This window comes from Rutidosis leptorrhynchoides, chromosome 8, assembly GCF_046630445.1.
Source record: "Rutidosis leptorrhynchoides isolate AG116_Rl617_1_P2 chromosome 8, CSIRO_AGI_Rlap_v1, whole genome shotgun sequence".
NCBI lineage: Eukaryota > Viridiplantae > Streptophyta > Magnoliopsida > Asterales > Asteraceae > Rutidosis > Rutidosis leptorrhynchoides.
Genome location: NC_092340.1, coordinates 280554752 through 280582641, shown reverse-complemented (window position 1 = coordinate 280582641; position 27890 = coordinate 280554752). Strand labels below are relative to the sequence as shown.

The 27890-nt window shown below is 34.7% G+C and overlaps 1 pseudogene; it reads left to right on the top strand.

The window, feature by feature from the left end:
• Positions 1-543: 543 nt before the first annotated feature.
• The window catches only part of LOC139862454 (T-complex protein 1 subunit alpha-like), a 78396-nt pseudogene continuing 51049 nt past the window's right edge, over positions 544-27890 (top strand).

Genomic DNA, 27890 nt, shown 5'->3' with positions numbered 1-27890 from the left:
TGATATTTTACAAGCTCGAGCTTGGCTCGAGCTCGATTCATTAGTCACATAATCATTTTTTTCTTTATATTAACTAATTTTTTTATATTTCAAAATTCATTATTTTTGTAATTTTTATCAACATATAATAAAATTTACTATTATTCTTTCGACTATTATTAATATATAATTATTATTATTATTATTATATAACTATATATTATAGTATTATTTAAAAATTAATATTTTGTGCCATAAATAAAAAGCTTGTTTAGGCTAGCGAATTTGTTCGAGCTCGAGATATGAAGCTTGAGCTCGGGCTCGTTACTAAACGAAAGTTCAAGCTTGGGCTCGAGCTGATTTTAGGCTAAAATCTCATTTCAGTTTGGATATTCTGAAGCTAGAGCCCGCCCGGCCCGGGTGTTTTGAACCGGTCATTTAATAAATAAAACCATGCATCACACAGCAAGGGTTCACACAGCACTTCACATATTCACAGTCTCGCATCACAAAATTTAGGGTTCTAACAAAAACATCTTCAATTCAAATTCTAAATAATAAAAAATGGCACTGGGATAGCAATCTCTTGATATACTCGGAGATCGTCAATCCGGTCAGGATGTTCGTACTCAGAACAGTAAGTTTTTAAAAATTTTAAACCCTAGTATCTGCATTTACAAAAAACATATATGTATGTTTATACATAATACACATATAATTAAATAATTTTTCGGTGTAGTTACTGCTTGTCAATCTGTTTCAAATATCGTGAAGACGTCACTTGGTCCTGTTGGACTTGACAAGGTAATTTTTCGACTTCTATTTTATTGATTTCACTCAGTTTCATTAGTGTTAACCAAGCTAGGTTTTAGTGTGTTTCGGTGCCCTAGATCGAAGCCAATATATATAGGTTTGATATACATCGTAAGAATAATTATACAAAATCAAGGTTTTGATCTGTGATCTAACATCAAGACATTATATATTTGACTTTAAGAGATGTATTACATCATTTAAATTAACATATGAAAAAGTTTCCTTTAATACGGTAGATGTATATTGCTTAAGAATGTGAGAGTATGAATAGTTAATTTAGTTAAAAATATGTTTGCCATCATTAGTATTCTAATTACATAGCTTCTGTTCACATCAAATTTGTTTACTTGATAGTGTGTTTAGTTGAAATTTTCAGTTTACTTGCATTAGATTCGATATATGGTTAAAATGCATGCAGTTGATTGTAGTTCATATGTGTTTGTGTATCAGATGCTGGTTGACGATATTGGGGATGTTACCGTCACGAATGATGCTGCTACAATTCTCAAGATGTTAGACGTTGAGCATCCAGCTGCAAAGGTGAGAATTAAATACAGTGGCGAATCTAGGATGAAAATACAATGGGGTCCCTCAAAAAAATTTCAGAGCTAATTATATTTTAAGGGTACTTTAGTGGTTGTTTAACTCAAAAAAACCCCAAATTTTAAAATTATATGGGGTCCTATAGTTGAATTTAGTGGTGTCCTATACAATTTGAAGAGTACATTGTATAAAAAAATTTCGAAGTAGTGGGGTCATCGGACCCCACAGCCTATAAGGTAGAATCGCCCCTGATTAAATATTGCATTTGTTGATCCTTTTTTTTTTTTTTTTTTTTTTTTGGTTATATTATTAAATCGTCTTTGTTATTGCGTGTTTGTTATGTTGGATGTATTGAAACGGGTCATACTGGGCACTCATGATGTTGGAACGGGTCATAATGGGCTGGAGGTTACAACATATGGTTTCATTTTCGCCAATAACTTCTGACCTCCATTACAACACAATACAGTCGTCACCCCCAAAATCAAGATATAAACACTGAATTAAATTAATTAAAACAATTAATCGCCTATAAATCGAGTCAAAAAATTTCTTTGTGTCAAACTGTTAAAGTTGCAATTTAAGATAGAGAATGAATTTATTTTAGTTTCATTTGCATCACATGAATGAGCTTGGATTCTTATCTATTCCATTATTCAAATAATATAATTAAAATTATAAGTTATGTATATTGAAAGAACAAAATGAAATTGTATATTTGTACATGACACTTTTGAATCTGTACTATTTATGTTTATCTAAACCTTGATTTAGAAGAGATCAGGGAATGAAAAATTAATAGTTAAGCTAAATTTGTATATCAGTATTATGTTTTTTTTTTTTTTTTTTTTTTTAGTTTTTGAAATGGCAAGTCTTGACCCAAACGTATCTTGACCCGTACCTGTTAGGACCTGAACCCATGTTTACCCAGTTCCCCAAACCCGCCCGCGTGGTCATTTTGCCACCTATAATTATAACTTATGGCTTTACAGGTTCTTGTTGAATTGGCTGAGCTTCAAGATAGAGAAGTAGGAGATGGCACTACATCTGCTGTCATTATAGCAGCTGAGTTACTCAAGGTATTATATCCAAGTGTATAATTCTTTGTTTTAACTTTGCATATGAAATATGAATATGATTATGAGGACATATATATGCAACTTGATTTGAGTCATGCTGAAAAATACTTATTGATGTGTTTTCTTTTTTAAATAATTTTGCAGGGAGCAAATAATCTTGTCAAGAATAAGATTCACCCATCTGTAATAACTAGATACAGAGTGAGTGTTATCAAATATATAAACCATTTAAGGCCAAATGCTTACCAACATTTCTGTACTCATGTTCATGTAATTTTTTATTTTATTTATTTTATTTTTATATTGGCAGCTTGCAATGATAGAAGGATACAAACATGTTGAAGAAGCGCTGGCTGTTAAGGTAATGCACTTTATTACTATTATTATTATCATAGCAATATATCAGAAAGTATATAACTTTTTGTTTTACATTTATATTTATTTATATTTGTATGTGTTCTTTCTTTTTTATAGGTTGACAAACTTGGAAAGGATTCTCTTATCAACTGTGCAAAGACAAGCATGTCTTCCAAATTGTTATCGAGTGACTCTGACTTCTTTGCTAATCTGGTATGCTTATTCTTTAAAATGGAAGTGTTTATGTAAAGAATATTCTTATTTTACCTGAAATTTTCATCATTTCATTTAATCTGATATTAGGAATAGAGGATTGCCTGGACATTGGGAGATACAAATTTGAGAGAAAAATAACTCTATTACTCACAAGAATAGATTACACGAGTATTTACAAAACTCTAAAAAAAAAACTCTCAAACTCACACATACTCTCAAGATTGTGATTACACTTCTCTGAGTGATTTGGGATGATTTACAACTGAGGTTTGCACCTCTATTTATAGCTAAGATCTTATAGCGGTAGATAGGTGTGAACGAGGAAGGTGACGTGTGAACGTGGAAGGTTGGCGGCCGTCACCGTTTTCAACTTGGCTACTTCCACATGGTGTTCAAAGAAGGCTACTTTGAACATCTAGAAGGTGGGCTTCTAGATTGTAGGATGGAAACTTTCAATTCTCCCCCTCCAGCCGAATCCACGAACATTCCAGTTATGTCTCTGCATAACTCCAATTTCTCTCGAGTCACCACCTTTGTCAACATATCCGCAGGATTCTCCTTTGTATGGATCTTCACTAGTCTTAACAGTTGTCGATCAATTACCTCGCGTATCCAATGATAGCGAATATCAATATGTTTTGTACGGGAATGGTACATGGAGTTCTTGCTCAAATCTAGAGCACTCTGACTGTCACAATGTACCTTGTACTCCTTTTGCTTGATTCCAAATTCTTGGAGATAACGCTTTAACCACAACATTTCTTTTCCAGCTTCTGCGGCAGCAATATACTCTGCTTCAGTTGTGGATAATGCAACACATTTTTGTAGTCTTGACTACCATGAAACAGCTCCCCCTGCAAAAGTGTAAATGAATCCTGAAGTAGATTTCCTACTATCAGGATCTCCGGCCATATCCGCATCTATATAGCCTTTCAAGATTGGATCAGCTCCCCCGTAACAAAGACATATCTTCGTTGTACCTTTAAGATATCTGAGAATCCATTTTACCGCCTCTCAATGCTCTTTCCCGGGGTTGGAGAGAAAACGACTCACTGTTCCCACCGCGTCAGGAATATCGGGTCTTGTACACACCATCGCATACATCAAACTTCCAACTGCTGAAGAATATGGTACTAAAGACATCTCCTCGATCTCTTCCTTGGATGAGGGACAAGAATTCTTGCTTAACTTGAAATGGTTGGCTAATGGAATGCTAACAGGTTTGGCATTGTTCATATTGAAACATGAAAGCACTCGTTCAATATACTTCTCCTGAGATAGCCATAACCTTTTATTCTTCCTATCTCGAGTTATCTGCATTCCCAAAATCTGTTGAGCCTGTCCTAAGTCTTTCATGTCAAAATCTGTTGAGTCTTTCATATCGTCTACATATAGTAGAAGAGCAACGAAATCTCCTTCAGAAAACTTCTGAATGTAGACACACTCATCTGCTGCAGTTTTCTTATACCCTTGACTCACCATGCACGAGTCAAACTTCTTGTACCACTGCCTAGGTGCCTGCTTCAAACCATATAAACTTTTCTTCAGCTTGCATACAAGGTTATCTCCTGAAACCTCAAAACCTTCCGGCTGCTCCATGTAAATTTCTTCTTGTAAATATCCATGAAGAAAAGCTGTCTTTACATCCATCTGTTCAAGCTCCAAGTTCATACTTGCGACCAATCCAAGTATGACTCTAATTGAAGTCATCTTGACTACTGGTGAAAATATCTCGTCAAAATCAATCCCTTTCTTCTGTTGGAATCCTTTGACTACAAGCCGTGCTTTGTATTTCACCACTTTTCTACTACCATCCTTTTTCAGCTTGAACACCCATTTGTTTTTCAGTGTCTTCTTCCCGCGTGAAAGTTCTACAACCTCATAAGTTTGATTTTTCTGCAGAGAATCCATCTCATCCTGCATTGCGAGCAACCATTTTTCTTTATCCTTATAAGTTACTGCTTCATGAAAACTCTCTGGTTCTCCATCTTCAGTAAGTAGAAGGTACTCGAATTATAGATATCTTCTCGATGGAATCCGACCTCGTTCAGATCTACGAACTTCTGGAACATTGTGAGGAGATCCACCATCATCTTGACCTTGTGATGGTGCTGGAACATCTGGCAGATGGGGTTGTGGTTCCCCCTGCTCAGCACCGTCATTTTCCTCATTATCTTCTACTTCTGGCATTTCTTCTTGCACTGAAAATTCATTTCTCATGAATGATTCCGTTGTTGCCTCTGGCACCTGAGCAGCAACATTTGTCTTCTGAGATATTGTGGGCTTTTCAATATCTTCTATTGTCTGGCTTTCAAGGAACACCACGTCCCTACTTCTAATCACCTGTTTCTCCTTTGGATCCCATAATCTGTATCCAAATTCTTCATCTCCATAGCCTATGAATATACAGGGAGTGGTTCTTGCATCCAGATTCTGCCTGAGCTCCTTGGATACATGTGTGTATGCCAAACATCCAAATACTCTTAAGTGAGAGTATGATGGATCCTTTCCAGACCAAAGTTTCTCCGGAACTTCAAAATTCAGTGGTACTGATGGAGATCGGTTGATCAAGTAACATGCGGCTCTGACTGCTTCTCCCCAGAATGGATTTGGAAGCTTAGCCATACTGAGCATGCTCCGAACATGTTCCATGATTGTTCGGTTCATTCTTTCTGCTATACCATTGTGTTGAGGGGTACGTGGAAATGTCTTCTCATGTCGGATGCCATATGATCTGCAATAGGCATCGAACTTCCTAGAAGAGTATTCACCGCCGTTGTCAGATCGAAGACACTTTAACTTCTTTCCTGTCTCACGTTCTACCATGACATGGAACTGTTTGAAGTAATCGAACACCTGGTCCTTCGTTCGCAAGAAGTATCATCGATAAACGTCAGAAAATATCGATTGCCGCCAACTGATTCAACCTCTAAGGGACCGCAAACATCAGAGTGCACTAGACTGAGTAACTCTGATTTTCTCGTTGAAGAGGAATTAAACGAGACTCTATGCTGCATACCAAACAGACAATGATTGCAAGGATCTAGCGCAGCGTCCTTGTCTACATTAATAAGCTTCTTCTTTATTAGGGTAGACAACCCTTTCTCACTCATGTGACCGAGTCTCTGTTGCCATAAATTTTGTGAAGCCTCCTTTTCTGCAACATTAAGGCTGTATGTGCAGATCTTCACATGAGTTTTGTATAGTGTGCCACAAATGTGTCCTCGAGCGACTATCATAGCGCCTCTTGACAATTTCCATGTGCCTTTACTAAAATGACTATCATAGCCCTGTTTGTCGAGAGCTACTCCGGAAAGTAAATTCAGCCGAAGATCTGGCACATGGCGGACATCCTTCAGAGTGATTGTGCTCCCGGAACTTGTCTTTATCTTGACATCACCAATTCCGACAATCTCAGTGGAACTGGAATTTCCCATCTTCACAGCTCCAAAGTCACCAGCTTTATATGTTGTGAAGTATTCCTTGTATGGAGTCACGTGGTAGGAAGCTGCAGTATCTACCACCCATTCCGTGTCTTCTCGTGAGACGTGAAGGCATGTCTCATCATGGGTTGAACAATAAGCTACCTCACCAGAGATAGTCACTAATGTTTCTCCACTCTTATTTTTCGGCTGTGAACTGCTCTGATGTTGTTCCTCTTTCAATTTGTAGCAGTTCTTCTTCATATGTCCCTCTAATCCACAATGATGACATTTATATAATGGTTTTCTGTTATCAGCAGACCTGCCCCTGCTCTTGCTTCTGCCTCTCCATTTGTTTTTGCTACTCATTCGTTGTCTCCCCCGATTCTCTTCGACAAAGGCATGGGTCTGATCTGTGCCCATGTCCTTTCTCCTTGCCTCTTCACTGAATATGGCATCCTTGACCATTGACATGGTAAGTTTGCCATTTGAAGCTGAGTTGCTGAGTGTTACGACCAGCGTTTCCCAGCTATCGGGAAGAGAACTAAGTAGCAATAGTGCCTGAACTTCATCGCCAAGAGGCATCTCTACAGACGATAACTGGTTGACCAAGCTCTGAAACTCACTGGTATGCTCGGCAACTGAAGTTCCACTTTTGAGCTTCATGTTGACTAAACGCCTCATCAACAAGGCTTTATTTCGAGCAGTCTTGGCCTGGTACATGTCCTCCAACTTTTTTCAAAGGGCATATGCATCTGTCTCTTGTGCAACATGGTGGAAGACAAAATTATCAATCCATTGACGGATCTGACCAATAGTTTTTCGGTTTGATTTCTTCCAATCTATCACTTTTGCGGAATCATGGTTTATACCCTTCAATTCAATAGGATCGAACAAATCTTTACAGCTGAGGAGATCTTCCATCCGAGGTTTCCACAACGTGTAGTTTGTGGCTGTGAGCATAATCATAGCTCTGGAAGATGATGTTGACTCTTCTGTAGACATTATCACCTTACAAATGATTTTTCAACACTAACGGGGTTGAATTTTAGAAAACAGATATTGTAACAACCCAACCCGTTAACCAACCAATAACGCGAAATAAAAAAAAAAATTTAAACAGGGCTGACCAGATGGGGTGCGCGGCGCGCAACCCCACATGTGCGCGGCGCACACAGGGCCTAGCAGCGCGCAACCCCACATGTGCGCGGCGCACACAGGGCCTAGCAGCCCGCAAGACCGAGCATGGCGATTGGGGATACGCTACCCAATCCTTATCAATCCAAAGGCAAGATCTTCTAAAGCAACTATGCAAGTCCACTAGCCCCCACGCTCACCCGAGCCACCGTCTCCAAGCAATCTATAAAAAATGTAAACAATGAGAGGATAAGCTAAAGCTTAGTGAGTGAGAATACACTACATACATATATATGCATAAAATGGACACGCCACACAAAATATCAAATACCGCATACCGGAGCATCCAAGCATAAAGGCAAGCTAGTCTAAGCATACCGTACAATCACTAAGCAACAAGCTAATAACATCAACCATGAAGTAAGGTCACCAACGATGATGTGAACAACGCCAAATAGCTACACCCGGAGGGTTAGCTACATCAAAACAATGCGACAGCATATATACATATAACAATATATAAATGCCCAAGGTTAACCCCTTAACCCAATACCGACAACCAAATATCCAAAATGAAGATTGGCCGAACTACACGAGCCTTAGTAAATCCGCATACACACGAGACTACTAACTTCAATAACACAACATCGAGGTTGGCCGAACTACACGAGCCTTAGTGAATCCGAACTACACGAGATCACTACCTCAATAAGATGACCGAACTACACGCGTCACCGTGAATCCGAACTACACGAGATTCACTTTCACAATTCAATAAGATGACCGAAACTACACGCGTCATCGTGAATCCGAACTACACGAGATTCACTTTCACAACATCAAAACCCTTCGCCATTGGGGTTATATCATTCACATCACAACCACGTGTGATAACGTTGTAATGACCCAAAATTTTCCGATCAAATTATACTTATAAGATTAATATTTACATAAATTAAACCATACCAACCTAATAAGCAATCCAAATTGTTGAGACTTGTGTTTTTGAAAAGAGTTTTACACAACGTTTGACCGTCCAATATGACCGATGATATCACGAACTATATAACATACGATAATTATACATTTGTGTATATATATGTATTTATATATATTTAACATGATCTATGGATGGTTTAACATCTCATTGTGTACTAATGACAATGAGTTATAAGTATATTTTGAAACTACTAACTTAAGTTTTCAAAACGATAACTATACGTAACATTCTTTGATATATATAATCTATAATGCTTATACATGTATCGTATATATAATGTATTTAATCACTTTTTAAGGACTTAAATACATAAAACAATATAAGTATATTCACAAAAGATAGCTATATTTGAATTCTCGTTCCGTTTCCTCAAGATTTCTATACGTATATCTAGGGTATATGTACCCGTATCAGACCCAGCTTCTATACGTATTTACTATTGGTATATACACATCAAATCAACATCATAATCAACATTATTACTGCCCTAGATATGAGGTAACTAGAATTTGTCAAGTAGTATGAATTATTAGTAAGAAAACAAAATTAGGAATCCTTTTCTTTCTTTATAAACTAAAAACGTTTTTATAAATGAACACCATTTCTTCACTCCATTTTCTCATACCTACACCCTCATTTCTCTCTCAAAATACTCCTAACTTCATACTTGATCATCTCCAAGCATTTTTCCCATCATTTAGCTTCAATTACAAGCCTTAAACACCATAATAAAACTCTTTCAAGAACACATCAAAATAACCACCCATTTGAAGAAGTTTACTTCCAACCTTTTGATCTAACTCCACCACTCTTTGATTCCAAGATTATTTCTTATCTTTTGCAGTAACTTTGTCCAAGTAACTTGAGGTAGTAACCTTGTTCATAATCTTATTCAATTCATATTCATATAGCTATCTTATTTTGTGGTATAAAATTTTAACAACAAGAACATAGTTTGAATGATTTCAAACTTGTTCGCAAACTAAATAGATCCTTCTAACATGACTTTTAAAACACTTCAAGACCTGTAATATATCATAATGATATGCTAACCTAACAAGATATAACTTGGTTTTACAAAGAACATCTTAAAAACTGAATCTACGTCGTCGGAGTGCAACCGGGGGCTGTTTTGGGTTGGATAATTAAAAACCATCTTGAAATTTGAATTGGAAGTTCATGTTTTAGAAAAATGATATTTCTTATGAATATGTTAACACATAAAAATTTCATGGTTTAACTCAAAGTGTAAGTATTTTTAGAAAAATGATCATTAAATGTTGTTTTTATGATGGAAAATGATCACTTTCATAAGTTTCACCAAAGTTTGACCTATAACCTATGATTTCGAATACAAACTAAGGTATTTTCAGTTCATATTCTTAAAATTTGACTCGATCCAAGGAAATGGCAAGTTGAACTAACAAAAACGGAGTTGTAATGAAGAAACTACGACTAAAATAAGATTGGGTATCCGAAGCTAGTTTAGCGACGAAAATATTTGGAGAAAAAGTAAATTAATCATATCTTTTCTAATTAATATGATATTTCATATATAATTACTTATGATTTGATTTTATATATTTCAGGACCACCCGTAAACAACACGAGAAGATTAATCATAAGACCTCATGATTGTACGCAACACGTCATTTGACAACACGGTACTTTATGTACGCAACACGTCATTTGACAACATGGTACCATGGGTCGAGATTAATTCTGATCAATACGAATACAATGGGGTCTTTATTTATTTTATTTAAACAACTAATTGTGGACCACTAACATCGGACTGCTAACTACGGACTAAGAAAATATTAAAAGTATTAAAAGTATATATATATGTAACGATTACTTAAAAAGAAAATATGTTGATATATTATATATATGGTTAGGTTTGTGATATCTATCGGAGACCAAGTCGAATTAAATACCTTCAAGGCAAAATGTGAGTTTCATTTGCTCCCTTTTTAATTGCTTTTGCAATATATATTTTTGGGCTGAGAATACATACGCTGCTTTTATAAATGTTTATAAAATAGACACAAGTACTTAAAAATATATTCTACGTTGAGTTGTACCACTGGCATATTTCCCTGTAGCTTGGTAACTACTATTTACATGGGTATTGTAAACGCGAATCCTGTTGATAGATCTATCGGGCCTGACAACCCCAACCGGACTGGACGACCAGTATTCAACGGTTGCACAGTACTTCGTTTTGGTGACTACACTTGGTACGGTGTAGTGAGATTTCATAATAAAGGGAATATTGTTGATTAAATGTTAAGTATGATTACCAAGTGCTCAACCACTTAGAATGCTTTACATACACTTGCGAGTGTATTATGTTTATGATTATGAAATCTTGTGGTCTATTAACATATTGAAATGATTGTTATGATAAACCTATGAACTCACCAACCTTTTGGTTGACACTTTAAAGCATGTTTATTCTCAGGTACGAATTAAGTCTTCCGCTGTGCATTTGCTCAATATAAGGACATTACTTGGAGTCGATCATCGCAATGGGACCAAATGTTGATGACTTCGTCCAGGTGGATTAGGACGGGTCCTTTCAGTTGGTATCAGAGCTGGATTAATGCCGTTTATTAGCGGGTTAATCGTAGAGGGGGTTCTCACAGTGTTACCTGTGACGAAGCATTGGCTCTTACTCCTCGCAGTCCCTATTAGGGTTGGCTGTACGTTGCCGAGAGGCGGGCCGTAAAATCAGTGTCTGAGGTACTCTCAGTGGTCACCAGGCGGTTAGCTGGGAAGGCACTGAGTGGGATGCGTCCCCACTGTTATTTCAGTTGGTATCAGAGCGGTGGTCGTAGCGAACCAGGTCTTGCATTAGTGTGTCTAACTAGTAGTTGTTAGGATGCATTAATGAGTCTGGACTTCGACCGTGTCTACATGTCAAAAGTTTTGCTTATCATTTCTAGTCGAAAATCATCTGCTTATCATCCTTAGGAAATTACCTGCTTATCATTCATAAGTCTAGACACATTTTACTACATTTACTGCATTGATAGTGTATAGACGAATTCTTATCTTAGCATATCTGTTATTGCGAACTTTGACTGATATCTTTTCAAAGATTCTCCGTAATTTACGGGATTTTGGTATTATATATACATATGTAAATTATGTATTGAAGAGTACCAAATCTAACTCCTATAATCTATTCCATACCAAAAATTCATTTTTCCCATTATACAAGATGGATTCCGCATCTAGTTCGAATTCTTCAGATTTCGACAGTTATGCCGATATGGATTTCCATTCGAGCTCCGAAAGCAGCGTCACCGGAATGGATCAACCAATTTCCCATCATCTATTCTGGATGAATTGGGGATGGGTTCGTAATATACTAAATCACTGGAGACAAGAAGAAGGTGATCCATTCCATCCACCAAATTGCCCTCTTGGCGATGAACCTGAAGCACTTACCGGCAAACCTATTCAAAACACCATTTTCTCTCTCATTTCTAGAGTATCATGTCACGATTATATACTATCCCATATTACAAATCTTGTTCATTCGCTCTCTCCAACCGCCAATCATCCCAGTGTACTAGCAGAAATTAACGAACTTCGCGCTCGCGTGACAGCTTTAGAGAACATGGTGCGAAGGTTGCAAATACCAGGAGCAGCACCAGCAGCATAATCAGCACCACCATCATTAACATCAACAATACCATCATCACCACTAACAAACAACATCCGCATCACACGTCTCGACATCATAATCTGTCCCACAAACATCAACATCATACGCACCATAGATACCAAGGAGTACCAACAATAATGAACGATGAAGTATTGATCCATAACCTCATTGATATTCTGCGAAGAATATGTGGTTTCAAAAAGTTTTAGAGATTTCTTATTCTAGCTCAAACCGAAAAGCTAATGAGATTAATATTATATTAACACATTAAATTCATGATTTCATCTGAAGAAAATATATATATGTATATATGTTTTCATAAAGATTGTAATTAAAAGTTCTTTTGTACAAAATAATAATGGTGAATTTTTTTTTTTAACTGGTAGGTAATACCCGAGGAATAATTAGATTTCATCTTAATAAGTTACATTGTACATTCGTCGAAGCTAATTCAACAGTCATTTACTATCCGACTTACAACCACTGATATACGTATCCGTTCATCGCAGAATAACCATTTTCATTCAATTTCATATTTGGATTTTGACTTCCCAGAATCCAACAAGTGGCATAAGAAGAAAACATATGACAAAATAAAATCTGTTAGAAACAAACAAATTAACTATGAAATTTTTTGTTAAGAATCCACGCTAACTGTTCCTAGCTAACTGATTACATTTTATTTATCGCAGTTTATTTATCGCAATTTAATTATCGCACTTTTATTTATCGTCATTTGATAATGCTAAAAACGAACATATATTTCATAGCATTATTCCTCAAGAAAGACAAGCTTTTAGTTGCAATTGTTCTATTTAAAAGTGATATTCGTTTAAATAATAAAAGGTGAAAACAAAAGACAGATTCGACGAATTGAAGACGCAAACGACCAAAAAGCTCAAAAGTACAAAAGACAATCAAAGAGGTTCCAATTATTGATAAGAAACGTCTCGAAATTACAAGAGTACAAGATTCAAAACGCAAAGTACAAAATATAAAATTGTACGCAAGGACGTTCAAAAATCCGGAACCGGGACCAGAGTCAACTCTTAACGCTCGACGCAACGGACTAAAAATTACAAGTTAACTATGTATATAAATATAATATAATATATAATTAATTATATTAATTATATATATATTATATATATAAAATAAATCGTCGGCAAGAAAGACTCCAAACATGGGTGAGCTGTAAAAGTAAACTCCGCGACTCGCGGAGTTTGAAGGCCAAAAATGCCGCGAGTCGCGGAGCCCCAATTTCAGAAACTCCCTATAAAGCTCGCGCATTCTGATCGTGATCATCATCTTTTTTCTCCTCATTCATACGTAAAATATATATATATATTTATAATTTATATTTTAATTTTAATTATAATTCTAATAATAAGGGTATGTTAGCGAATGTTGTAAGGGTATAAGTCGAAATTCTGTCCGTGTAACGCTACGCTATTTTTAATCATTGTAAGTTATGTTCAACCTTTTTATATTAATGTCTCGTAGCTAAGTTATTATTATGCTTATTTAAAACGAAGTAATCATGATGTTGGGCTAATTATTAAAATTGGGTAATTGGGCTTTGTACCATAATTGGGGTTTGGACAAAAGAACGACACTTGTGGAAATTAGACTATGAGCTATTAATGGGCTTTATATTTGTTTAACTAAATGATAGTTTGTTAATGTTAATATAAAGATTTACAATTGGGCGTCCCTATAAATTACCATATATACTCAATCGGACACGATGGGCGGGGTATTTATATGTACGAATAATCGTTCATTTAACCGGACACGGGAATGGATTAATAGCCACTAGAATAATTAAAACAGGGGTGAAATTATGTACAAGGACACTTGGTATAATTGATAACAAAATATTAAAACCTTGGGTTACACTCAGTCGACATCCTGGTGTAATTATTAAACAAAGTATTAAAATCTTGTTACAGTTTAAGTCCCCAATTAGTTGGAATATTTAACTTCGGGTATAAGGATAATTTGACGAGGACACTCGCACTTTATATTTATGACTGATGGACTGTTATGGACAAAAACCAGACGGACATATTAAATAATCCAGGACAAAGGACAATTAACCCATGGGTATAAAACTAAAATCAACACGTCAAACATCATGATTACGGAAGTTTAAATAAGCATAATTCTTTTATTTCATATTTAATTTCCTTTATTTTATATTTAATTGCACTTCTAATTATCGCACTTTTATTTATTGTTATTTAATCGCACTTTTAATTATCGTACTTTTTAATTATCGCAACTTTTATTTTATCGCACTTTTATTATTCGCAATTTCATTATCGTTATTTACTTTATGCTTTAATTTAAAGTCTTGTATTTATTTGGTTTTAACTGCGACTAAAGTTTTAAAATCGACAAACTTGTCATTAAACGGTAAAAACCCCCCTTTATAATAATAATATTACTTATATATATATATTTGTACTTTTATAAAAGTAAACCAATATAGCGTTAAGCTTTGTTTAAGAAAGATTCCCTGTGGAACGAACCGGACTTACTAAAAACTACACTACTGTACGATTAGGTACACTGCCTATAAGTGTTGTAGCAAGGTTTAAGTATATCCATTCTATAAATAAATAAATATCTTGTGTAAAATTGTATCGTATTTAATAGTATTTTCTGCTAAAATTTAATAGTATTTTATACCCCCACGCTACGACATCAAGTTATTTTTGGCGCCGCTGCCGGGGAAATCTTAAACGCCGGAAGCGCAACGCTAATATAAAAAAAAATTTAGTTTACTTTTATTAAAATTCGTTTTTATAAAAATACGTTTTAAATATTTGAAAATATAAAAAGAAAAATTTATATATTTTTAAAATTTTGTTAAATATTTAAGTTTTAGAAAGTTTCTTTATTTTTATTTTATAAAAATATAAGTTTTATTTAAGTATTTTGTTTTTATTTAAAACATAAAATCAAAAACCGAAAAAAAAAATATATATATATAATTCTAGTTTTAAGATTTTTATTTATAAAATTATAAAATATTTCTATTTAGATATAAGTTTTTATTATATAAATACTTTTATTAAAAACAGAAAATTAAAAACAGAAATTAAAAAAAAAAAAAAACGCGTAAAATTTCAAACTACTCCAGAGTTGAATTTTGGAACCCCACGACTCGCGGAGTTTGATGCTTTAAATACCGCAACTCGCGGAGTAATTCTGACACGCGACAGAAACCCTAAACTGCATTTATTACGGATAATTATTAATTATAATTATTATTAACCCTAATTATTATTATTATTATAATTAGTTTTATTTTAATTTAAGTTTTATTTAATTTATATTTTAGTTTATTAAGTTTAATTAAATTGTAAAATTAATAGTTTTAATAAATAAATAATATAAAAATAATATTTTTATAAAAATTGTACTTTTTACAACTTTTTGTATATTTTTATTTTTTGTCCCTTTTTAATCGTTTTAGCGTAATATTTGTATTTTTAGCTCATATTTAGTTTTAAACTTAGTTTTTGCCATAGTTATTTTTACTTCTAGATTTTTAGGCTTTGCCGTAGAATTCCTTAAGTGCTTTTTCTTTAGACTAAGATTTAGGTGCTTTAGAATTTTGCGACGCCTTTTTAAGTTTTAGTTTCTTTTTAAGTTATTTCCATTTGGGATATAGTTTTTCCTGTAAGCTTTAATATTTTTAGACACCTTTTACTATGTACCAATTATCATTTCAATTAGTAATCTCAATTTGCGATTATAATTTTAAGTTAGTTGTAGTAATAAGGTTAGGTTAGTCAAGTATTTTTAATTTTTATAAGTTTCTTTTATTTTTCCGTCACCTTTTATTTTTCAACCATTTTTCTTTTTCGACCTTTTTCGACGAACTCTTTTTCTTTCTTATTTCTCGCTATTCTAGTTTTAGGACATAGATTTTTATTCTACTTCTTATCTAAATTTCTTAAAATTACGAAAATTTATTTTAAGTGGTTAAATTGATAGACATCAAAATTTTCTGGTTCGTAGTAATAGTTAGATTTGTACGTGGACCGGGTTATTGGAGCCAAACAGTACTCAATTATATTGAGACCAAACGAATCCTGCCCCTCTGCTGCATCTTTTGGCTATTCGAAACGTGGGCAAAATCAGAAAAGTCTATTGATTGGATAACTTATTATAATTTTTCTTTCCTTTTAAAAACTAATAGGATATTCAGTGAATGCACCGAGCAAGACGTTCACCACCTTTTGTACGTTCACCACCTGTAACTAGATCAAGACATTTAGCAAATATTACCACCGTTGATTTTTCTTTAGAATCGTCATCCAGTCGACCAAGTACTTCAGTTCAAATTTCCGATAATCCATTTTTTGAACCCGACCTCACAATTGAGAATCCGGAGAATATTCAGGAACGGTTCGTAGATCCTGAACCATTAAACTTTCCTCCGGAACCACCAATCATTCAAACAGAGATTGTTGAGGAACGAACCATTAAATCAGAATCCTCTAGTGATTCCGATTCAACAAATTCAATTATGGAGAATCTGGAACCTTTAAGTATGGAAGACCGAATGAGAGCTAAACGCACTGGCCAAGGTCACGCAATTACTCATCCTGACATTAATGCGCCAGATTATGAAATCAAAGGACAAATTCTACACATGGTGACTAATCAATGCCAATTTAGTGGTGCGCCGAAGGAAGATCCAAATGAACATCTACGTACCTTTAATAGGATCTGCACACTATTTAAAATCCGAGAAGTGGAGGATGAACAGATATATCTCATGTTATTTCCCTGGACTTTAAAGGGAGAAGCCAAAGATTGGTTGGAATCGTTACCTGAAGGGGCGATCGATACATGGGATGTTTTAGTTGACAAATTTCTTAAACAATTCTTTCCTGCATCTAAAGCCGTAAGACTTCAAGCAGAAATTGTTACGTTTACACAGAAACCAAATGAAACTCTATATGAGGCGTGGACTAGATATGGAAAGTTATTAAGAGGATGTCCGCAACATGGTTTAGACACCTGTCAAATAGTACAAATATTCTACCAAGGATGCGACATCACTACAAGGAAAGACATAGATATAGCAGCTGGTGGTTCTATTATGAAGAAAACCGAAACTGATGCTTACAAAATTATTGATAACACTGCTTCCTACTCACATGAGTGGCACCAAGAAAAAGATATCATTAGATCATCTAAAGCAGCTAGAGCCGATTCTAGCCATGACTTAGATTCCATTTCCGCAAAGATAGATGCTGTGGAGAGACGAATGGAAAAGATGACTAAGGATATTCACTCAATACGAATTAGTTGTGAGCAGTGTGGAGGACCACATTTGAAAAAAGATTGTCTCAGCATTGAATTAACAATGGAACAAAGAGAGAATATTTCATACATAAACCAAAGGCCTGGAAATAATTATCAGAATAATTATCAACCGCCAAGACCAATTTACAATCAAAACCAAAATTATAACCGAAATATTCCATACAACAACCAACAAGGTCCTAGTAATCAACAAGTATCCAATAATAATTACAATCAGCAAAGACCTAATTTTCAAAACAAACCACCACAACAAACCGATGATAAAAAGCCGAATTTAGAAGATATGATGACGAAGCTAGTTGAAACTCAAACGCAGTTTTTCACATCTCAAAAACAAACCAATGAACAAAATGCTCAAGCATTTAGAAATCAACAAGCTTCTATTCAAAATCTGGAACAAGAAGTAAGTAACCTAGCAAGGTTAATAGGTGAAAGAAAACCGGGAAGTCTACCTAGTGATACAAATGCTAATCCCCGGAATGAAACAGCTAAAGCTATTACCACAAGAAGTGGTACAACACTTAAACCACCTGAAATACCTGTAACTTCTGATGAAACTATTCCTACTCCACAAGAACCACAACCTAATCAAGATAAGGAAAAAGAACCGGTAGTTGAGAAGGTTAATGAAGATAACACAGCTAAGGATAAACCTTATGTTAAACCATACCAACCACCACTTCCTTACCCGAGTAAAATGAAGAAAGAGAAACTTGAAGCCGAGCAATCCAAATTCTTGGATATGTTTAAACAGATAAATGTAAATCTTCCTTTCATTGATGTGATTTCAGGAATGCCTAGATATGCTAAATTCTTGAAAGATCTAATCTCAAATAGAAATAAAATGGAAGAACTCTCGGCTGTTACTATGAATGCTAATTGTTCAGCAGTGCTATTGAATAAGATACCAGAAAAACTATCTGATCCAGGAAGTTTCACAATTCCATGTTTTCTGGGTAGTCTTAGTTCAATAGAAGCATTGGCAGACTTAGGTGATAGTATAAATCTAATGCCGTATTCACTATACGCTAAACTAGACCTTGGAGAATTGAAACCAACCAGAATAAGCATACAACTAGCCGATAGATCAATAAAATATCCTAGAGGGATAATGGAGAACATGCTAGTTAAAGTTGGTACTTTAGTATTTCCAGTACATTTTGTTGTTCTGGACATGGAAGAAGATTCTCAAGTTCCTCTCATATTAGGAAGACCATTCTTAAACACGGCTAAAGCAATGATAGACGTGTTCGGTAAGAAATTGACCCTAAGTATAGAGGATGAGAGTGTTACCTTTTCAGTTGATAGAGCAATGCAACAACCACAATCTGCAGATGATACATGTTATTATATTCAAACTATAGATGCACATGCAGAATTATTAGAAGAATTTCCAGAATTACAAGGAACAGGAGAATGTTCTTTAGGAGAAGGTAATGAACCAATTGATGAAGCTGAAATGTTAGCTACACTTATAGCTAATGGATATGAACCAACAACAGAAGAAATTCAAATGCTAAAAGAAGAAGACAGATATCGATATAAATCATCGATAGAAGAACCTCCGAAATTAGAGTTAAAGCCACTTCCAAACCATTTGGAATACGCTTATTTACATGGTGAATCTAAATTACCTGTAATAATATCATCTTCTCTTACTAAAAATGAGAAATCACAACTCATTTCTGTGTTGAAAGCTCATAAACCAGCCATTGCATGAAAGATTCATGATATTAAAGGAATAAGTCCTTCGTATTGCACACATAAAATCCTTATGGAAGAAGGTCATAAAACGTATGTGAAACGCCAACGAAGACTAAATCCTAATATGCAAGATGTAGTTAAGAAAGAGATTATTAAACTGCTAGATGCAGGTTTAATTTATCCAATCTCTGATAGTCCATGGGTAAGCCCAGTTCAATGCGTACCTAAGAAGGGTGGCATGACTGTCATTACAAATGAGAAAAATGAGCTTATTCCTACTAGGACTGTAACAGGATGGCGTGTATGTATTGATTATAGAAAATTAAATGACGCCACCAGAAAAGATCACTTTCCCTTACCTTTCATTGATCAAATGTTGGAAAGATTAGCCGGAAATAGTTACTATTGTTTCCTAGATGGATTTTCCGGATATTTTCAAATTCTAATAGCACCCGAGGACCAAGAGAAAACCACATTCACGTGCCCTTATGGTACTTTTGCTTACAAACGCATGCCATTTGGACTTTGTAACGCCCCTGCAACCTTTCAAAGGTGTATGATGGCGATTTTTCACGACATGATAGAAGAATGCATGGAAGTATTCATGGATGACTTTTCAGTCTTCGGTGATACATTTGAATCATGTCTAGTTAATCTGGAACGAATGCTTCTTAGATGCGAACAATCAAATCTAGTACTTAATTGGGAGAAATGCCATTTCATGGTTAAAGAAGGCATCGTTCTTGGACATAAAATTTCAAAAGAAGGAATTGAAGTGGATAGAGCTAAAGTAGATGTAATTGCTAAACTTCCACATCCCACCAATGTTAGAGGAGTTAGGAGTTTTCTAGGGCATGCCGGTTTTTACCGACGTTTCATAAAAGATTTTTCAAAAATTGCCACTCCTATGAATAAACTCCTAGAAAAGGATGCTCCATTCATATTTTCAGATGAGTGTATCAAATCTTTTAATATTCTTAAAGAGAAACTCACTAATGCGCCGATCATGATAACACCAAATTGGAATCTACCATTTGAACTAATGTGCGATGCAAGTGATTTTGCAATGGGAGCCGTTTTAGGACAAAGGATTGAAAAACGATTTCAACCTATATATTATGCTAGTAAGACGTTACAAGGAGCACAAACGAACTATACAACTACTGAAAAAGAACTCCTTGCTATTGTCTTTGCTTTTGACAAATTTCGATCATATCTCGTTCTAGCAAAAACGGTGGTCTATACCGACCATTCTGCTCTTAGATACCTATTTTCAAAACAAGATGCTAAACCAAGATTAATCCGTTGGATCTTACTCTTACAAGAGTTTGATATTGAAATCCGAGATAAAAGAGGAGCAAAAAATCTCGCCGCTGATCATCTTTCTCGTCTTGAAAATCCCGAATTAGAAGTTCTAAATGAATCAGCCATACAAGACAACTTTCCTGATGAATATCTATTGAAGATAGATTATAAAAAAATACCATGGTTTGCAGACTATGCAAACTATTTAGTATGTGGATTCCTTGAAAAAGGATTATCGTACCAAAGACGAAAGAAATTCTTCAGTGATATAAAACACTATTTTTGGGAAGACCCACATCTATTTAAAAGTTGTCCAGATGGAATAATACGCCGATGTGTATTTGGAGATGAAGCTAGTAAAATTTTAAACCATTGTCACACAGGACCAACAGGAGGGCATTATGGGCCTCAACTAACAGCAAGAAAAGCTTATGATGCTGGATTCTATTGGCCTACAATTTACAAAGACGCACACCTTCTTTGCAAATCCTGTGATGCTTGTCAAAGGGCCAGAAAAATAAGTCAACGTGATGAAATGCCACAAAATGTCATCCAAGTATGTGAAGTATTTGACATTTGGGGTATTGACTTTATGGGTCCATTTCCAAAATCTCATAATAATCTATATACACTCGTAGCCATTGATTATGTATCTAAATGGGCGGAAGCACAAGCTCTCCCAACTAACGATGCACGAATTGTTGTCAACTTTTTAAAACGTCTTTTTGCAAGGTTTGGAACACCGAAAGCTTTAATAAGTGATCGGGGTACTCATTTCTGTAATAATCAACTTGAGAAAGTTCTTAAAAGATATGGAGTAACTCATAAAATCTCTACCGCATATCATCCACAAACAAGTGGACAAGTTGAAAATACCAACCGAGCCTTGAAACGTATTCTAGAGAAAACCGTAGGATCAAATCCGAAGGAATGGTCCATTAAATTGGAGGATGCACTATGGGCTTTTAGAACAGCCTACAAAACTCCAATTGGAACCACACCTTTTAGACTTGTTTATGGAAAAGCATGTCATCTTCCAGTAGAAATTGAACACAAAGCATTTTGGGCTTTGAAAACATGTAATCTTGATTTACATGAAGCTGGACGTCTACGATTAAGTCAACTAAACGAATTAGAAGAATTAAGACATGAAGCATACGAAAATTCGTTAATCTATAAAGAAAGAACGAAGAAATGGCACTATAAAAGAATAAAAAGTTCAAAAGAATTTAAAGAAGGAGACAGAGTTCTTCTTTTCAATTCACGATTCAAGCTATTTCCTGGAAAATTGAAATCAAGATGGTCTGGACCATTCATAGTCAAAAGAGTTTACCCATACGGAACGATAGAATTAATAAATTCAAATGGGATTGAATTTAAAGTTAATGGTCACAGAGTTAAACATTACATACATGGTCCGATGGAAGTCGACAACGAAGTTAATCACAATTTCGACACCACAGCTAACTAAGTGTGGGGAGAATCAAGTCTTTAAAGGATAATATGTATTTCTGTTAGAGTTAGATTGTCTGTTTTCATGTAGTTCTCGAAAATGGAACCCGAATGGTCTTTCCCTAGCAGACCCTAAAGAACTAGTCTTCTCCCCCCATTCTGAATTTTTATTTTTTTTAGGTTTTTACAAAATGAAGACTGCCTGTGAACTAAACCATGGTCTAATGCTACACGCTTTGATCACTAAACGAAATAATGACATACTACCGAGTGAACTAGTATCAGTAATCAGAGAAAGAATGGACGGAGTTAGAAAAGAATCCAGATGCGAAGATAATAAGTTACAATTTGGTAAAGGAAAATCAAAATCCGCAGCGAAAAGAAGAGCACGACACCTAGAACGATGTCACAAATGCGGAAAATGGTCACATGGAGGTAAATGTTCAAATAATCAAACCTATTCAAATACCGAATTTGTTACTTTATGCAGAGACGGACCGTTCATATGTTTAGAAGAAAAGACACTGAATGCTCGAGGTTACGCCTATGTAGCCATGGAAAACCAATTAAACCGACTATCTTATGAATGGGATAGATCATATAACTAAGAAATCTATTTCACAGGTAAGTCTGTACAGTTTTTATTTTTATTTTTATTTTTAACCTTTTGATAATAAACGCTAATTTGTTCGCTAAAAAGTATTAAATTGGTATTAAATAAAATTAGGTTTGGCGACCGAAATTATTGATATCATACAAAAATTTATTACATCACTGCGAAATTTAACGTTTATTCTTAAGGTATAAATATCTTTAATCAATCAACCCAAAATATTTCAAAAATTCGTCATGAGTTAAATTAGGTCTTGGAACCGAAATTACTTTACCGAAAAGAGGGGCGCATATTTTTGATAATATTTGATTGATTAAAGTGGGATAAAAAGCCAAAAAGATTTTTAATTTTATTTTTACCATGTTTTTAAAATTAATATATAAATCTTAAATTAATATTGTAAACTTTGTAAAAACAATATATTTAAAATTGAAATATTTGAAAAATTAATATAAGTTTGGTATGAATTTATAATATGAATTTTTAAATTAAATTTGGTGTGAATTTTTAATTTTTAAAATATGAATTTTTAATTTTATGTATTTCAAATTTTAAGTTTGGTGTGAATTTTTAATATTAATTTTGAATTTTATATTTAAGTTGTGTGAATTTAAAAACAAAAATTTACTTTATCTCATTAAGTTAAAAATATGATTTTTAAAATTCGTCGTAAGTTGAAGACTAGGTCTTTGAACCGAAATTGCTTTACCCGAGATAGGGACGAGAACTTTTATTATCATTATTTTTAATCTTATTGAATTAAAGTATGCCAAAAACATTAAAAAACCCAAAAATCTTAGCTTTTAAAAACAATCGCTACAAAAAGACAAATTTTAAAATTTTGTCGGAGGACGGACTAGGACATCGATCCGAAACGACCTCGTCCTAAATAACAAGGGAAACAAAATTTTAAATTAATTAATTAATTGTTTTAATTAGTATAAGATGTTAAAAAAAAAAGAGCAAACTCCGCGACTCGCGGAGTTTGAAGGGGAAATCTCCACGACTCGCGGAGGGACCAAAACCCAGAAAAAAAATAAAACGTAAAAAACTGATCAGTTTGAAACCACACACCACAAACTCAAAGAAAACTGCGAAAATAACTGCCGAAAAAACCCCAAAAACACCCCCAAAAATCACAATTTTTAACCGTTAATCACCAAATCTTTTACTAAAATCATGTTGAGAAGGATGCTATCAAGGAATTACTCAAGAAAAACGGTAAATTTCTACACCTAAACACCATTTAATCCGAAATTAGTGTTCTTGAGCTATTTTTTCCCCAATTTGATTTTGATGCTTTTTAGTAAAATTAGGCTTAAATTGTTTATGTATTATGCTTGTATAACCTAGATTGATGCTGTTTAACATGATTAGAAGCCTTAAACTTCAAATTTTGAGTAATCTAGGGTTTGTGTTCTTGAGCAAATTTGGGGCTTTTTGATATAAACAGGTTATGGCCGATTTTGTCATGAATTGTTGATAAATTAAGTAGTGTAACATGTTCAGGTAGTTAAATGATCCAAACTTTAAGCCTAAACATGATTTTGAGAATTAAAGTGGACTTTTTCAAAGTCTAAAATTCATGAACTTGATTTTTGAGAGATAATGCCATTTGAGACTTGTTTAATTGCTAGTAATGATTATTTTTGACATGTTATTTGAGTTGAATGCTTATGAACTTGGCGAACATTTTCGTATATGCTTATTTGAAAAAGTATAGATTTGATAAAAATGTGAAAATGAGCTTAAGTTTGATATAAATTGATCATGTCATTGTAATTATTTTGATTGATGATTTTGCCGACACTAATGCATATTTGGATGCACAAAAATTGTGTTTGATGTGTTTTGCAGACTGAAAGGGGTGAATCTTCATCCCAAGCCCGCAATGCTCCTGCTGAGAATGCGGAACAACAGGAGGTGGATAACTACTACAAGCAGGATATACCTCAACCAGTCATGACCTTTTCTGATATGCACTTGGAAGAGTTGCACCCGAACCTGAGATTTGACAGACTTTAGATAGATTATCCAAAATATCAAAGGGGTTTGCATACTCTTCATTCTAAGGTTGTTGAGGTACCTAGGGTCATAGAATGGGGACCCTTAGAAGCTGTAGAATTGGCCGGGCCAATTAGGGAATTACTTGTACAGAGGTATGGTAATTCTACTTTTAATGACTGGGTACATTTATTCACCATGCGTAGACCTGTATATAAAGTATGGTGTGAAGAATTGTTGTGTAGTATAGAGTTGAATGATCGGGTAGCTAGTTTAACCGATCGTTCTTTTATTAGATTTTTGTTAGGCGGTTCGATGCGCCACATGTCTTTACTAGACATGGCTCAGGCTTTACGTATATATACGCCTGAGGAGTTAGCATCCGCTGATTGTAGAGGGTTGATACTAAACGGTAGAAAGATAGATGAAAATTTTGATACACACGGTGTGTGGAGTCAAATGACAAGCCATCACCATTTCAAAGGGGGAAATTACTCTTATTTGGATATAGATAGAGCCGAATTAAGAGTGATTCATAGGTTTTTAGCTAATTCGATTACACAAAGGGGTAAAAACAAGGAAAAGGTAAATGAACAGGATTTGTTTTACCATATGTGTATTCGAGACCCACAAAGCGCTGTAAGTATACCGTATTGTGTGGGTTATTATTTATCAGCTATGGTTCGGGGGATGAGACCGCATAGCATAATAGGAGGTGGTATTTTTATTACTTTGATTGGTGAATATCTCGGTGTGGATATAAGTCGGGGGGATTATTAGTAGAAGAACCAGAACCCCGAGATACTATAGGTTTAAATGTATACCATGGTGCGAAAGTTTTGAAGAGGCGAAATAACGCCGCAGTACCATACCATGGTAGACATCCACAGGTTGAGAGAAACCAACAGCAAGGTAATGTAGGAGGGGGAATGAGATGCAAGAAATGCAAAGGTTTATAGCTTCTCAGGAGTACGAAAATGCTAGACAGAGAGCATTTGAAGATTGGCAAGTTCATCAGAACCAAATCATAGCTCATTGCCAACATATAGGTAGAAACTATATTCCTACACCGAAACTCATCTTCCCTCCCTGGTCTATAGAGATGCAGCCACCGTATCCTACGTATAACCCTGCCGAAGCATTCTATAGCACCTATGGTTATGCCTGGAACCCCTATTGGTATCAATATCATCCCTAGTTTACTTATTATATTATTTTTTTATTTTGTAATTTGTAATGATTGATACGTTTAATACTTTTGTTAATATTGTAATAGTTTTTATAATTGTCTAACTTTTATTCTTAGATTTTAATAATTTTTGAATGTGGGGTAATATACCAAACTTCAAAAATATGTATATATGTTTGCAGTTTATCTTATGTACACAACAGGGTAAAACAACGCATTTTCAAAGACTGGCATTAAGTTCAGCAAAAGCAACTAATTTTGACTACAAGATGCAAAATATATGTGAAATAACAACAAGGCGGAATGAACAAATGATGTGCACCATTTATCATTCAGCAAACAAACGCCAATATATTTGGAAACTTTGGTAAAAATTTAATCATTTTCACACAAATCACCCTCAATAATTTAAATTGTTACTGATTTCTTGCAAATGAGGGCATTGCAAGATCTTAAGTGTGGGAAGGGGTTAAATTCTTTCGGATTTTAAAATTTTTATCTTAAACACTTGGTTACCATTAAAAATACTAGTAAAGCAGTAGTTGTATTAGAATCTAGTGCTCTCTGATAATAAAGAACAGCCCTAGTCTTATATACTGACTACCCAATTCTAGTAAAAATTTTCAAAATTTTCAATTAAATGAACTCAAAATCATGTTTATACATATTTATGAACGATAAAACTAGGTTTTAACACCGAAATTATTGTTACCTCAAAAAGGACATAAATTGAGAAACAAACCAAAATGTTAAAATTCATTTAAAATGGAATAGAGGACGATAAAAAGGAAAATAAAAGCCAAGTGTGGGAAAATTTACCAAGTTATCTTAAACATATGTCACATATATCTGTAACAAATAACTGAAAATACTTTTGCTTTGGACTAAACTAAACTGTTTTACCCGATGAAAGAAAAGAAAAGATGGATCTACACGATGAATCAATTCCATCATTAAAAGGAAGTAAAGTCTTCCGAAAAAGACACGCGCTTCTTGATTTAGGTCATGAAGTTGTCGTCCAGACCAGCTGTAGGTTGACGAAAAATCGAGAAAAGTCATCACTAAAATCAGCAGGAAATCCACGGACCTCAGCATTAAACAGGGTCGCCAAGTGGTCAGATTTATCCTAACCATGAGAAGGATTTATCTCGTAAAATGGGGGGGCACCATGCAAATTAGCTGGATAAGACTAATGAATCAGATCCCCAGAAAGGATAATCTCCTTAAAGATTAAAAATCAGCTTTTAAGACTGATATTACTCAATCCTTGAGATTGACCTTAAAGATTGAGAATTACAAACTCATGGAATTCGATGATATCTAAACTCGAGCTTAAACGAGAAAATATTTTGATCAAAAATTACAAACCGATTTGTTTTCTGAAAACCCTATTTTCAATGCGTTCATTACCATTGAACGTAAAATCCTAGGAATTCACCTGGAATTCATTAGGTCACCTGAACCAAATCGGGTGTCAACCGTAAGAACGGTGGTTGCATAGTGGTCAAAGACAGGACCTTGTGCCATACCGAAAAATTATAAGGGTGAGCCTTACTATTGCTCCTACCAAGGATAGTAATTGCGTCCGACACGTTATAGACCATAATTAAAAGCATGTCAGGGGACATTGCCTTAACAGTTGCTTGTTCAACGCTTTCCTTTACAACCGGACGGTAGTTTACCAAAAGGTAATATACGGGACAAGTAAACTGGACGTGTTGCTTTCCAAATACAAGGTTAGCAAGTGGGTGACACAAAACCATAAGTTTTGAGCTAAAATTTTCAAATCTGAAACCCACCAAACCCACAAAAATATTTTGCAAACACCGGTAAAGGGTTATTCCGGAAAACTTATCTAGGGTAAAAACTAGATTTAATTTTCAAAAGATCAAATGTTTTCATAAAGATCCAATTTCCTTAATGGATCTAAATTTTTATAGTCATGTGGGACTGTAAACCATATCGTTACTACCATTGTTTATACCGCCGTATAGAAAATCACTGATGTACAAAGTGTGAAGAATAAAGAAGTGATTCTGGTATTTCAAG